This window comes from Physeter macrocephalus, chromosome 12, assembly GCF_002837175.3.
Source record: "Physeter macrocephalus isolate SW-GA chromosome 12, ASM283717v5, whole genome shotgun sequence".
Classification (NCBI taxonomy): domain Eukaryota; kingdom Metazoa; phylum Chordata; class Mammalia; order Artiodactyla; family Physeteridae; genus Physeter; species Physeter macrocephalus.
In genome coordinates, this window is record NC_041225.1 from 58,750,971 (window position 1) to 58,765,607 (window position 14,637).

General features: G+C 36.6%; 1 long non-coding RNA gene across 2 annotated transcripts in view; it reads right to left on the minus strand.

Moving 5' to 3' along the window:
• Positions 1 to 13,652, minus strand: part of LOC102975512 (uncharacterized) — a 490,990-nt gene extending 477,338 nt beyond the window's left edge. For both annotated transcript variants that reach the window (XR_008618890.1, XR_002891078.2), the window contains exon 1: positions 13,525 to 13,652. This is a non-coding gene — a long non-coding RNA (uncharacterized lncRNA). The remainder of the gene's footprint in view (positions 1 to 13,524) is intronic.
• Positions 13,653 to 14,637: the final 985 nt, after the last annotated feature.

Here is a 14,637-nt window from a genome sequence, read left to right on the forward strand (position 1 = left end):
CTTCAATAAGTGGTGCTGGGAAAACTGGACAGCTACATGTAAAAGAATGAAATTAGAACATTGCCTAACACCATACACAAAAATAAACTCAAAATGGATTAAAGACCTAAATGTAAGGCCAGACAGTATAAAACTCTAAGAGGAAAACATAGGCAGAACACTCTATGACATACAGCACAGAAAGATCCTTTCTGACCCATGCCCTAGAGAAATGGATATAAAAACAAAAATAAACAAATAGGACCTAATGAAACTTAAAAGCTTTTGCACAGCAAAGGACACAATAAGCAAGACAAAAAGACAACCCTCAGAATGGGAGAAAATATTTGCAAATGAAGCAACTGACAAAGGATTAATCTCCAAAATACACAAGAAGCTCATGCAGGTCAATATCAAAAAAACAAACAACCCAATCCATAAATGGGCAGAAGTCCTAAATAGACATTTCTCAAAGGAGATATACAGGTTGCCAACAAACACATGAAAGGATGCTCAACATCACTAATCATTAGAGAAAAGCAACCTAAGTGTCCATCGATAGATGAATGGATAAAGAAGTTGTGGCACATATATACAATGGAATATTACTCAGCCATAACAAGAAACGAAATTGAGTTACTTGTAGTGAGGTGGCTGGACCTAGAGGCTGTCATACAGAGTGAAGTAAGTCAGAAAGAGAAAAACAAATACCGTATGCTAACACAAATATATGGAATCTAAAAAACAAAAAGGTTCTGATGAACCTAGGGGCAGGACAGGAATAAAGACGCAGACATATAGAATGGACTTGAGGAAACAGGGAGGGGGAAAGGTAAGCTGGGACGAAGTGAGAGAGTGGCATGGACTTATATACACTACCAAATGTAAAATAGATAGCTAGTGGGAAGCAGGCACATAACACAGGGAAATCAGCTCAGTGCTTTGTGTCCACCTAGAGGGGTGGGATAGGGAGCATGGGAGGGAGAAGCAAGAGGGAGGAGATATGGGGATATATGTATATGTATAGCTGATTCACTTTGTTACACACCAGAAACTAACACACCATTGTAAATCAAATATACTCCAATAAAGATGTAAATAAATAAATAAATAAATAAAATTTTTACAGAAATTTTTTTAATTAAAAAAAATTTTTAAAAATCATATGATCATCTGAATAGAATCAGAAGAAGCTTTTGACAAAATTCAACATCTATTTACGATAAAAACTCTTCACAAGGTGGGTATAGAGAGAACACATCTCAACATAATAAAGGCCATGTATGACAAACCCTTAGCTAACATCATGCTTACTGGTGAAAACTTGAAGGCATTTCCTTTAAGGTCAAGAACAAGACAAGCATCTCACACCTGCCACTTTTACTCAACATAATATCGGAAGTCCCAGCCAGAGCAATCAGACAAGAAAAAGAAACAAAAGGAATCCAAATTAAAAAGGAAGAAGTAAAACTGTCTCTGTTTGCAGATGACATGACAATATATATATAGAAAATCCTAAAGACACCACCTAAAAACTATTAAAAGTCATCAATGAATTCAATAATGTTGCAGGATAAAAATATTAATATACAGAAATATGTTGAATTTCTTTACACTAACTATGAACTATTAGAAAGAGAAATTAAGAAAATAATACAATTTATAATTGTGTCAAAAAGAGTAAAATACCCAAGAATAAATTTAACCAAGGAGGTAAAGGCTGGTAGTCAGAAAGCTAGAAGACCTTGCTGAAAGAAACTGAAGAAAACACAAAATATGGAAAGATATACTATGTTCATGGACTGGAAGAATTAATATTGTTAAACTGACCATACTATCCAATTCTACAGATTCAATACAATTCCTATCAAAATACCAATGGCATTTTTCATAGAGCTATACCAGATAATTGTAAAATTTGTACGGGAACACAAAAGACCCCAAATAGGCAAAGCAATCTTGAGGAAGAAGAACAAAACTGGAAGTAGCACTCTCAATGATTTCAAACTATACTGTAAGCTACTATAACCAAAACAGAGGGTTACTAGACCTATTTTCGTGATCACTTCATAATGTATGCAAATGTCAAATCACTATGTAGTACACCTGAAACTAACATGATATTGTATGTCAACTGTACGGTTTACCCTTGAACAACTCAGGGGTTAGGGGCACTGACTGTCTATCAAGTCAAAAATTCATGTATAACTTTACAGTCAGCTCTTTGTATAAGCAGTTCCAAATCTACAGGTTCAACTATCCACAGATATTGTGGTACTGTAGTATGTATTTAGTGAAAAAAATCCATGTATAATTGGACCCACGCAGTTTAAACCTGTGTTGTTCAAGGGTCTACTGTTATTTCATTTTAAAAGAATTTTTGTAAACAATGTTTTTGTCCCTGTAAAACTTTAATCTGATAAATGTATAAAATTTCATTTATTAGTTGTATACATAATGTCTAAAATTTTAGAGTTGTGTTGTCCAATATGGTACCCACTAACTACATGGGCTATTTAAATTTAAATGAATGAAAATTAAATTAAATACAATAAGATTCAGTTCCTCAATCTCACTAGCCATATTTAAAATGCTCAACAACCACAAGGTGATGATGACCTTACCAAACAGGACAGACATAGAAGTTGTAGTAGCTTATTTTTAGATGTATTGTTAGGATATAGACTAAACAGGTATATTTATAAGAGACTCAAAAATACAGTGGCTCAGGCTTCCCTGGTGGCACAGTGGTTGAGAATCTGCCTGCTAATGCAGGGAACATGGGTTCAAGCCCTGGTCTGGGAGGATCCCACATGCCGCGGAGCAACTAGGCCCGTGAGCCACAACTACTGAGCCTGTGCGTCTGGAGCCTGTGCTCCGCAACAAGAGAGGCCGCGATAGTGAGAGGCCCACACACCGCGATGAAGAGTGGCCCCTGCTTGCCACAACTAGAGAAAGCCCTCGCACAGAAATGAAGACCCAACACAGCAAAAATTAATTAATTAATTAATTAACTCCTACCCCTAACATCTAAAAAAAAAAAAAAACAGTGGCTCAATCGGCTCAGTCAAGACAGAAGTTCTTTTCTTCCTTCTCTAACAGTCTAGAATTGGTAGGTGGTCCCAGTGCAGAACTGGTAGATAGAAAGGCAAGTTCAGTCCCACAAGGTCTCCAAGGACCCAGGTCCTTCTTTCTTGTCTTGCTGTCCCTTGGGGTTCTACCCTATTGTGTGTGTCTAGAACTAGCTCTGCAACACCTTATCTGCATGTCAGACTGTCAGAAGAGGAAGAAGAGAAAATGAAGGGCAAGACATTTTCTTTACAGAGAATATGACCAGAATGCTGCACATATCACTTGCACGCACACTTTTGTGGCAGAGACGTATCTGCAGCTCATGTCTGGCTATCAGGGAGGCTGGGAAAGGTGATCAAGTTGTATGGCTGTGTGCCCAGTTACAACTTTGGCTGGGGGATGTTATTTCTATAAAAGAAGAATGAGAGATGGTTACTGGAGAACAATTAGCACTCTGCCCCAAGGGAATATCATTTAATGGATTTATTTTTTAAAGTGGAGCTTAAGTAACATTTAATCAGGAAGTTTTCTCCACACTTAATAGTCCTTAGAAGGTAAAATTCCTATCAATGTCTCTTCCACTGGTTATATAAATTCTACTCTTAATACATTTTGTCCTGGCTGAAGTAGTACAAACCAGTAATTAAAAAATTACAGTTTCATTGAAAAAACGACTAAAAGGAAAATTTTGCTTTATTGGCTATTTTTAAATAAATATTAGCATTCATTTTTAACTCACTTAACTTCTTAATAGGGAAAAAGTTCTTTAAAAGATAGTGCTACCGGACTTCCCTGGTGGCGCAGTGGTTGAGAGTCCGCCTGCCGATGCAGGGGACACGGGTTCGTGCCCCGGTCCGGGAGGATCCCACATGCCGCGGAGTGGCTGGGCCCGTGAGCCATGGCCGCTGAGCCTGCGCGTCCGGAGCCTGTGCTCCGCAACAGCAGTGAGAGGCCCGCGTACCGCAAAAAAAAGAAAAAAGATAGTGCTACCCATAAAATCTGTATAATAATATACACAAGTCAACACTGCATAACTATTAAGTCATAGAATGTCCCAGCCAAAAACAATAAAGTATATAATAAATTTAACAATACTATGGGCATGTTTTATAAATTAAACTTAAGTTACAAAGTAAATGTTTTATTTAATATTTAATTTGTGGATGAGGAACTAAAAAGGAAATTATTAAATCACATTAAAATACATTTTTCTTTTATAAAAGATGATTTGCTCTTGAGCTTCAAGCCTAGCCATTTTTAACCCGCAATGAAAGTGGTATTATATAATAAGGGTTTATATACTTGCCTTCCACTTATGTAAAATTGTTTCTTAAAAATTAGGTATATTATACATTAAACGTTTAAATTATATAATGTAGGAAATAGAAATCAGTAAAAGGACAATTAAAATTACAATACCAGAATTATCTTTTAGCAGTTGCATCTAGATTCAAAAATGTGCTTCATAAATGTTAAAAAATAATCTCTCCTTATATGTTTTTGTTTAGATGAAAACATATGAAGAACTTTACTGTTTAATGGATTTATTTTTAAAAGTGGAACTTAAACAACATTTAAACAGCCAGAGATGTTCTTTTTAAAATAAGAATAAATTTCAACTGCTAGCTAAAAACAACTCAAAAATCAAAATTGGTCATTTTGCATTAATAATAAAAGATTTTAGACCAATAATTCCTATGTGTTGTTAAATTATATAGATTAGGGACCCACTGTACTGGCAAGTCAGTGTTCACATGTTAGTCAACAGTATCTGTAAGACAATTGTGCACATTTTATTATTTGTTAAATCGACCTTAAATAATATATTAAACACACTATTTCCAAACAAAATGAAACCGCGATGAAGAGTGGCCCCTGCTTGCCACAACTAGAGAAAGCCCTCGCACAGAAATGAAGACCCAACACAGCAAAAATTAATTAATTAATTAATTAACTCCTACCCCTAACATCTAAAAAAAAAAAAAACAGTGGCTCAATCGACTCAGTCAAGACAGAAGTTCTCCCTCGCACAGAAATGAAGACCCAACACAGCAAAAATTAATTAATTAATTAATTAACTCCTACCCCTAACATCTAAAAAAAAAAAAAACAGTGGCTCAATCGGCTCAGTCAAGACAGAAGTTCTTTTCTTCCTTCTCTAACAGTCTAGAATTGGTAGGTGGTCCCAGTGCAGAACTGGTAGATAGAAAGGCAAGTTCAGTCCCACAAGGTCTCCAAGGACCCAGGTCCTTCTTTCTTGTCTTGCTGTCCCTTGGGGTTCTACCCTATTGTGTGTGTCTAGAACTAGCTCTGCAACACCTTATCTGCATGTCAGACTGTCAGAAGAGGAAGAAGAGAAAATGAAGGGCAAGACATTTTCTTTACAGAGAATATGACCAGAATGCTGCACATATCACTTGCACGCACACTTTTGTGGCAGAGACGTATCTGCAGCTCATGTCTGGCTATCAGGGAGGCTGGGAAAGGTGATCAAGTTGTATGGCTGTGTGCCCAGTTACAACTTTGGCTGGGGGATGTTATTTCTATAAAAGAAGAATGAGAGATGGTTACTGGAGAACAATTAGCACTCTGCCCCAAGGGAATATCATTTAATGGATTTATTTTTTAAAGTGGAGCTTAAGTAACATTTAATCAGGAAGTTTTCTCCACACTTAATAGTCCTTAGAAGGTAAAATTCCTATCAATGTCTCTTCCACTGGTTATATAAATTCTACTCTTAATACATTTTGTCCTGGCTGAAGTAGTACAAACCAGTAATTAAAAAATTACAGTTTCATTGAAAAAACGACTAAAAGGAAAATTTTGCTTTATTGGCTATTTTTAAATAAATATTAGCATTCATTTTTAACTCACTTAACTTCTTAATAGGGAAAAAGTTCTTTAAAAGATAGTGCTACCGGACTTCCCTGGTGGCGCAGTGGTTGAGAGTCCGCCTGCCGATGCAGGGGACACGGGTTCGTGCCCCGGTCCGGGAGGATCCCACATGCCGCGGAGTGGCTGGGCCCGTGAGCCATGGCCGCTGAGCCTGCGCGTCCGGAGCCTGTGCTCCGCAACAGCAGTGAGAGGCCCGCGTACCGCAAAAAAAAGAAAAAAGATAGTGCTACCCATAAAATCTGTATAATAATATACACAAGTCAACACTGCATAACTATTAAGTCATAGAATGTCCCAGCCAAAAACAATAAAGTATATAATAAATTTAACAATACTATGGGCATGTTTTATAAATTAAACTTAAGTTACAAAGTAAATGTTTTATTTAATATTTAATTTGTGGATGAGGAACTAAAAAGGAAATTATTAAATCACATTAAAATACATTTTTCTTTTATAAAAGATGATTTGCTCTTGAGCTTCAAGCCTAGCCATTTTTAACCCGCAATGAAAGTGGTATTATATAATAAGGGTTTATATACTTGCCTTCCACTTATGTAAAATTGTTTCTTAAAAATCAGGTATATTATACATTAAACATTTAAATTATATAATGTAGGAAATAGAAATCAGTAAAAGGACAATTAAAATTACAATACCAGAATTATCTTTTAGCAGTTGCATCTAGATTCAAAAATGTGCTTCATAAATGTTAAAAAATAATCTCTCCTTATATGTTTTTGTTTAGATGAAAACATATGAAGAACTTTACTGTTTAATGGATTTATTTTTAAAAGTGGAACTTAAACAACATTTAAACAGCCAGAGATGTTCTTTTTAAAATAAGAATAAATTTCAACTGCTAGCTAAAAACAACTCAAAAATCAAAATTGGTCATTTTGCATTAATAATAAAAGATTTTAGACCAATAATTCCTATGTGTTGTTAAATTATATAGATTAGGGACCCACTGTACTGGCAAGTCAGTGTTCACATGTTAGTCAACAGTATCTGTAAGACAATTGTGCACATTTTATTATTTGTTAAATCGACCTTAAATAATATATTAAACACACTATTTCCAAACAAAATGAATTCTATTCTAATTTCCTCCATCTTTAAATTTAAGCAGGCAATTTGTGAAATCACTTGCAATACCAATCAAAATATTTTCCCTTCCTAGTTCCTCTTAATGACATCTAAGGTGAAATAAGTGTAATATGAAGGTAGCATCCTCTCAGCCAGCTTCCCTCCCTGTCTATTATTAATTTTCAAGTATTCTCCCCTCTGGCCCATATGACCCACTCACATGGACATTTCTAATCTGTTAGGATTAACCCCAACAATTTCCATCCCATTCAAGAAATAACATAAGGCAAGGGTGAGTGACATTTTATAATGATTATCTTGAATCTATAGCTTATTTAAGAAAAAAAACACTTCACTTATTTTTACACAATAAGAAACATAAGATTTCATGAAAAGTCCTCATAGTACAGAATATTTCAAAAAGCTGGATTCCTTGTGGGGTAAGGGAGCAGAAAGAAAGAATAGAAAAGAAACCTCTACAACGGCATAGAAGAACTGACGAGAAATTGAGAGCAATCCTCAGAGGCCGAGAAAGTGACAAGAAGCAGAATCCGATAGGGAACAAAATGCTGATGTCGGCATCTGTCATGGGAACATCTGCTGACCCCTAGAGGCCCAGAGCTTCTTGCTTACCAGGCTGTGTGACTAAAGAACAGGGGTAAATGTAGGGACTATACCAAGTGGGAAGTTGTATCAGAGACTCACAAAAAGCAAAATCCCCTAGAACTGACATCTTAGTGAAAGAATAAACTGGAATTTTTTAAAGATACTGCACAAGAAGGAAATAAAGATATCTGCTTATTTCATTTCCATTACCTCGTCCACTAGGGCTGAGGAAGAATGATCACCTGTCCTGAAAATTCTTAACCAGAAGACTAACCTCAATTGGACTGGAGCAAAAATCGTATTACTTGCTTCTGCAGCTCCCCACTAGCCTTAGCCAATAATTTAAAGTGGTCATGAATTAGTAGTACACCTTGGCACCGAGTGGAGGCAACTCAAGTGCTCTGGAAGAAAACGTCTTAAAACCAAAATCTGAAAGAATTTCCACAGATAAGCTCCCAAGGAACATGAATTCACAATAAAAAACAAACAAACAAACACATGATGAATCAAGCTACCATGAGCAAAAAGTTAGTAGAAATAACAACAAGATCAGATCCACTTAGACAGTAGATATTAGAATATTCAGATAAAAACACTTAAGTAAACATGTTTACTCTATTCAAAGGTTTAAATGAGCTGACATGGGGCATATATCTAGAAGGGATTTAAAAAATTTTTTTTAACTGCTGAAATAAGAAAAGACAACCTAGTTATTTAAAAAATAGACAAGACTTGAACAGACAGTTCACAAAATAAATAAATAAAAGTGAAAAAGGAAACACAGTGGGGAGTAGCCAAGATGGCTCAGGAAAACCCTGAGCTCACCTCCTCCCATGGGCACACCAAAATTACAACTATTTACAGAGCAACTATTGATGAGAAAAACCAAAACACTAGCAGAAAAGATCTTCTACAGCTAAAGTTATAAAGAAGGAACCACAGTGAGATGGGTTAGAGGGATGGAAACACGGTATAGTCAAGACCCATACACCCTGGTGCACAACCCACAAACAGGAGGATATTTACAACTGCAGAGGTTCTCCCCAAAGAGCGAGGGTTTCGAGCTCCACATCTGGCTCTCCAGCCCAGGGGTCCTGCACTGGGAAGATAGGCCCCCAGAATGTTTGGCTTTGAAGCCTAGCATGGCTTACTTTCAGGAGACCCAGAGGGCTGTGGGATAATAGACTCCACTCTTAAAAGGTGCATACAAAACTTCACACACTTTGGGATCCACGGCAGAAGCAATAATTTGAAAGGAGCCTGGGTCAGATGTACCCTTACAGAGCCTCCCGGAGAGGCAGGAGGCAATGGAAGCTCATCCCAGGGACACAGACAGTGGTGGCAGCCATTTTGGGGAGCTTGTTCTACTACGAGGACATTGGTGCTGGCAAGCTCTATTTTGGAATGCCATTTAATTAGCTCTGGAACCCAGCCCTGCCCACCAGGAAAAATCTCGGTAGTAAAGGCAAATATACAGGAAAGGCAGTAAGTCGGCCGTATATAAAGCTAGTAGGAAGGTTAAAAGACAAAAGTAGTAAAATCATCTATATCTGCAATAAGTAGTTAAGGGATACACAAAACAAAACAACGTAAAATATGACTTCCAAAACAGTAAACATGAAGGGTGGATAAAAGTGCAGGGTTGGGGCTTCCCTGGTGGCGCAGTGGTTGAGAGTCCGCCTGCCAATGCAGGGGACACGGATTCGTGCCCCGGTCCGGGAAGATCCCACATGCCGCAGAGCGGCTAGGCCCGTGAGCCATGGCTGCTGAGCCTGCGAGTCCGGAGCCTGTGCTCCGCAACGGGAGAGGCCACAACAGTGAGAAGTCTGTGTACCGCAAAAAAAAAAAAAAAAAAAAAAAAAAGTGCAGAGTTGTTAAAATACATTTATCATATATACGTATATATGTGTATATATATATATATGGCTATGTGTAGTGTGGGGAACATAGTCAATAACTATGTAATATCTTTGTATGGTGACATAGTAACTAGACATTGCGGTGATAATTAAACAATGTATAGAAATATCAAATCACCATGTTGTGTAACAGGAACTAACATAGTGTTGTATGTCAATTATACTTCAAAAACAAACAAACAAACAAACTCATAGAAAAAGAGATCAGATTTGTGGTTACCAGAGGTAGGGATGGGGTAGGGGCAATTGAATGAAGGTGGTCAAAAGGTACAAACTCCCACTTATAAATAAATGATGACTAGGGATGTAATGTACAACATGATAAATATAATTAACACTGCTGTATGTTACATGTGAAAGTTGAGAGAATAAATTCTAAGAGTTCTCATCACAAGAAATAAATTTTTTTCTATTTCTTTAATTTTATATCTATATAAGATGATGAACATTCACTAAATTTATTGTGTTAATCATTTCATGATGTATGTAAGTCAAATCTGTACACCTTAAACTTATACCATGCTGTATGTCAATTATATCTCAATAAAACTGGAAAAAAAGACAATACAGTTGGCCAATGAACACATCAAAAAGTGTTCAATCTTACTAGTACTCAGGGAAGTAACAAGTAAAAACATAATAACACCCCATTACATACCAAAACACAGTTGGCAAATTTGCAAGTCTGACAATGTCAAATTTGGCAAGCATGTAGAGCAAGGGGAATCTCATATTCTCACATACAGCTGGTAAGAGAACAAATTAAGACACACTCTTTGGAAATGCTTGGCTTTAACTATTAGAATGGAAAATACCCCCTAGCTATGATCTAACAATTCCACTAATGTATAAGTACTCAAGAGGAATTCATGTTCATTATACTAGGACACTATATGACAATGGTTATAGCAGCATTGTTCATGACATCAAAACAACCAAACAAACATACAAACAAAAAACTGGGAAACTAAATGTCCATCCATAGCTGACAAATGGAATCAACTAACTACAACTACATGCAAGAACACAGATGAACCACATGACATAAGCAAAAAACAAAACAAAACAAAACATATAGTATATATCACATCCAAAATAGGCAAAACTAAACTATATTATTAGGGATTCATTTATAAGTGGAAAACTATAAAGAACAGTAAGGATACGGTTACCGTAAAAGTCAGGTTGATGGTTACCTTTGGAGGTGGGAAGATTATGATGAGGAGAGGCAAATGGTAAGCTTTAGAGTGCTAATAATGTTCTTAACCTCAGTGGAGTTATACAAGAGAATGTATAATTTATAAATTTATAATCATTTCATAAATTTATAATCATTTATTAGGCTGTACATATAATTTTATATTGCTAATACATTTATATGGCAATTCAAATCATTAAGTTAACATAGAAATTTAAAAGTTTTGCAGAGGTCATTATTATTATTCCATGTGTTCCTCTAAATTTTACATCCCCCTTTGAAATTTGTTTGTTGCCAATGTGATTATTTCTGGCTAACAGGCTATTAGCAGAAGTCATATGTGTCCCTTCTGGTCTGAAGCACTTACAAACAGTCATGAGTTCTCCATACTCTCTCTTTCCCTGCTGTGGCACGCCCTGAATCCCCATGTTGAAATGGTAAAGCCACAACATGTAAGCCAACTGGATTCCTGGATCCCAGTGTGAAAGGGAGTTGTTCTACAAAACTGCTGGATAGTCAGAGGGATTTGCATGAATGAGAAATAAACTTCATGTTTAAAGCCATTAAGAGTTTAGGATTTAAATGTCTCTGCAGCATACCCTAGCCTAATTGACTAACACAAGTGGGTTAAGAGCAAATTAGATAAAAAATAAACAGAGCTAAAAATATTAAACTATATGCTCCTCAGAATTTTTAAAGTGAACTGTGAAATAGAGGTAAAGTGGCATGGAAATAAAATGAGAAGGTCTAGAACATGTCTAATTACAGCTCCAGAAGAAAATTCTCCACAGAGAATAGAGGAGAGGTATAACTGCTATATATCATATTTCAAAGTTGGTATAAGAATAAATCCTAAGAACTCTCATTACAAGGAAAAAACCATTTTTTTCTTTCTCTTTTCTTCTGTATCTGTATGAGATGATGGATGTCAACTAAACTTATTAATCATTTCATAATATATGTATGTCAAATCGTTATGCTGTACATCTTAAATTTATATAGTGCTGTATGTCAAGTATATCTCAATAAAAATGGAAAAAAATTCAATGTCCAGTTCTCATTCCTCATCCATTATGACTACTCAGTGGTATTTAGTACAGTTGATCCTTGAAATACTTCTTTACTTGACTCCCAGGACACCATAATCTACTCCTCTGATCATTCCTTCTAGATCTATTTTGCAAATTTCTCCTCCTCTCACCAATCTCTTCATGGCTGGAGTGATCAGTGGCTTAGATCTTTGACCTTTATTCTCTTCCTTCACACTCATACACGTGGTGATGTCATCCAATCTTGGGCCTTTAAATATCTATATTCTGACACCTCAAAGTTACATTCTAAGATTTTCTCCCCCAATCCTGTTCCACCCCCAGCCTTGTACATCCTAGTATATAGCTAAAGCCAAATTCTGGACTCATCCCTGACCCCTTTCTTCCCTCTCACATCCCATAGATCAATGATCTGGAAATCTGTTTGGCTCTGCCTTCAAAATATTTGGAGAGTAACCACTACCCAACATCTTCGGTGTACCTACTCTCAAGCGAACCACTTTATCTATCATCTGAAATATGACAATGGCCTCTAAACATATCTTGAGCTACTGTTGGCCCTCTAGAGACCATTCCCACCCCAGCAGCCCCAGAGGTCCTTTTAAAACTTACAGCCAATCATGCCATTCATTTTCACAAAATCTAAGTGGCTCCCCATCTCACTCAGAGTAAAAACCAAAATGCATCTAATGGCCTAAAAGACTTCACATGAGCTGATTCCAGTACCTTTTTATCCTTCTTTCCTCCTAGGTTCCATGTTGCTCATCCAGCCATACTGAGGTCCTTGCTGTCCCTCAAACACACCAAGCCCCTTCTTCCCCTTAGGCTATGCACAGACGGTATCTCTAGCTGGAATGATCCTCCCCCAGAGAACCATATGACTAAATCTGTCACTTCCTTAGTCTTTGCTTAAATGCTACTATCTCAGTGAAGCCTACCCAGATCACCCAATATAAAACTTCAGAAAAAAACAAGAACTTCAGAAAAAAACTTAAAATGACATCTGCACCCCCATGTTCATTGCAGCATTATTTACAATAGCCAAGACATGGAAACAACCTAAGTGTCCATCAACAGATGAAAAGATAAAGTTTATCTTTATAAAGAAGTGGCATATATATACAATGGAATACTATTCAGCCATAGAAAAATAACGAAATCTTGCCTTTAGCAACAGCATGGATGGGCCCTGAGGGCATTATGCTAAGTAATATGTCAGAGAAAGACAAATACTGTTATGACATCACTTACATGTGGAATATTTTTAAAACAACAAAGAAATAAACAAAAAAACCTCATAGATACAGAGAACCGACTGGTAGTTGCCAGAGGCTGGGGGTCTGGGGTGGGCGAGATGGGTGAAAGTCATCAAAAGGTACAAACTTCCACGTTATAAAATAAATGTCATGAGGATGTAATGTACAGCATGGTGACTATCGTTAAATAATACTGTATTATATATTTAAAAGTTGCTAAAAGTATAGATCTTAAAAGTTCTTATCACATACCAAAAAACCTGTAACTATGTTTGGTGATGGATTTTAACTAATGTGGTGATCAGGTCACAATATATACATATATCAAATCATTCTGTTATATACCTGAAACTAATATAATGTTGTATGTCAATTATATCTCAATTTTAAAAAATAAAGTAAGTTAACTGAATGAGGCATTTTTAGCAAAGCATAGTTAGCACTGCCCCAGAGACACTCACCACTGCATTGTTGTCATACAGCTCCACCACCACTAAAGGCAGGGACCCCATCAACTCCTCTGGTCTCCATAAAGCACCAAGTCATTTAACAGCAGCATCTGGTTCCAGGTGGGGAAGAGGGTCTTAGAAATGACCTGGAAGGCAGAGCTAAATAAATAAATACATAAAATTGCAAACCCTCATCTATCTCTCCAAATAACTCTTTACCCTGCTCTACCGTTTTCTTTTCACATAGTATTTACCCCCTTGTAAAATATTGTGTAATTTACTTATTTATTACATCTACTGTTTCTCATCTCCCCCTCCAGAATGTAACCTTCATAAATGTTTGTTTCAACCAGACCCTGAAATAAAGATATGCATGCAAGAAGTTCATTTGAAAGACAATACCAGAAAGCACAGTGAGGGGTTGGGAAGTGAGAGAGGAAAGTGAAGAAAGTCAATATAGTATGTGATACTGAGCAGCTTACCACTGGAAAAACAGGCTCCATCCCACACAGTTCAGAAAGACTGGGTGAGGTGTGGTTCAGACTCATCCCATATCCCTGAGCACTAACTCTACAGTATTTCTAGACTTCCCACATGGCCAAGCTTGCTTCTGTGACTAAAGAACATCCTCAGGCTGAGAGATGCAGGAAGACATCAGCATGTACAGAAACTGTCTGCAAGTGACCCCCCCACAAAGATAAGCTGAAGATATATGGGCAGGTACTAATCACCTCACTACCATAAAAATCTCTGTCCTTCTGTGTATTTGTTTTAATTGATATATCCCAAGCTATAGAAAAGACCCTGTCACATAGTAGGTACACAAAAAAATCTGTGTTGAATGTTGTTGAAGAAATAAAAGGTCAAAAAAGAAATCACATGAAATGAGAAAATGCTTATAACTAAACAAAAGAGAAAATTCCCACATATTGTAACTTGTGAGATACAGCTAAAACGGTACTTTGAGATAAATGAGTAGTCAGAAATGATTATATTACTAAATAAGAATGGCTAAAAACTAATACAGTAGTCTAAGCATCCAATTTAAGTCATCAAAAAAGACGATATAGGGATAAATTAGGAATTTGGGATTAACAGATACACACTACAATATATATAAAACAG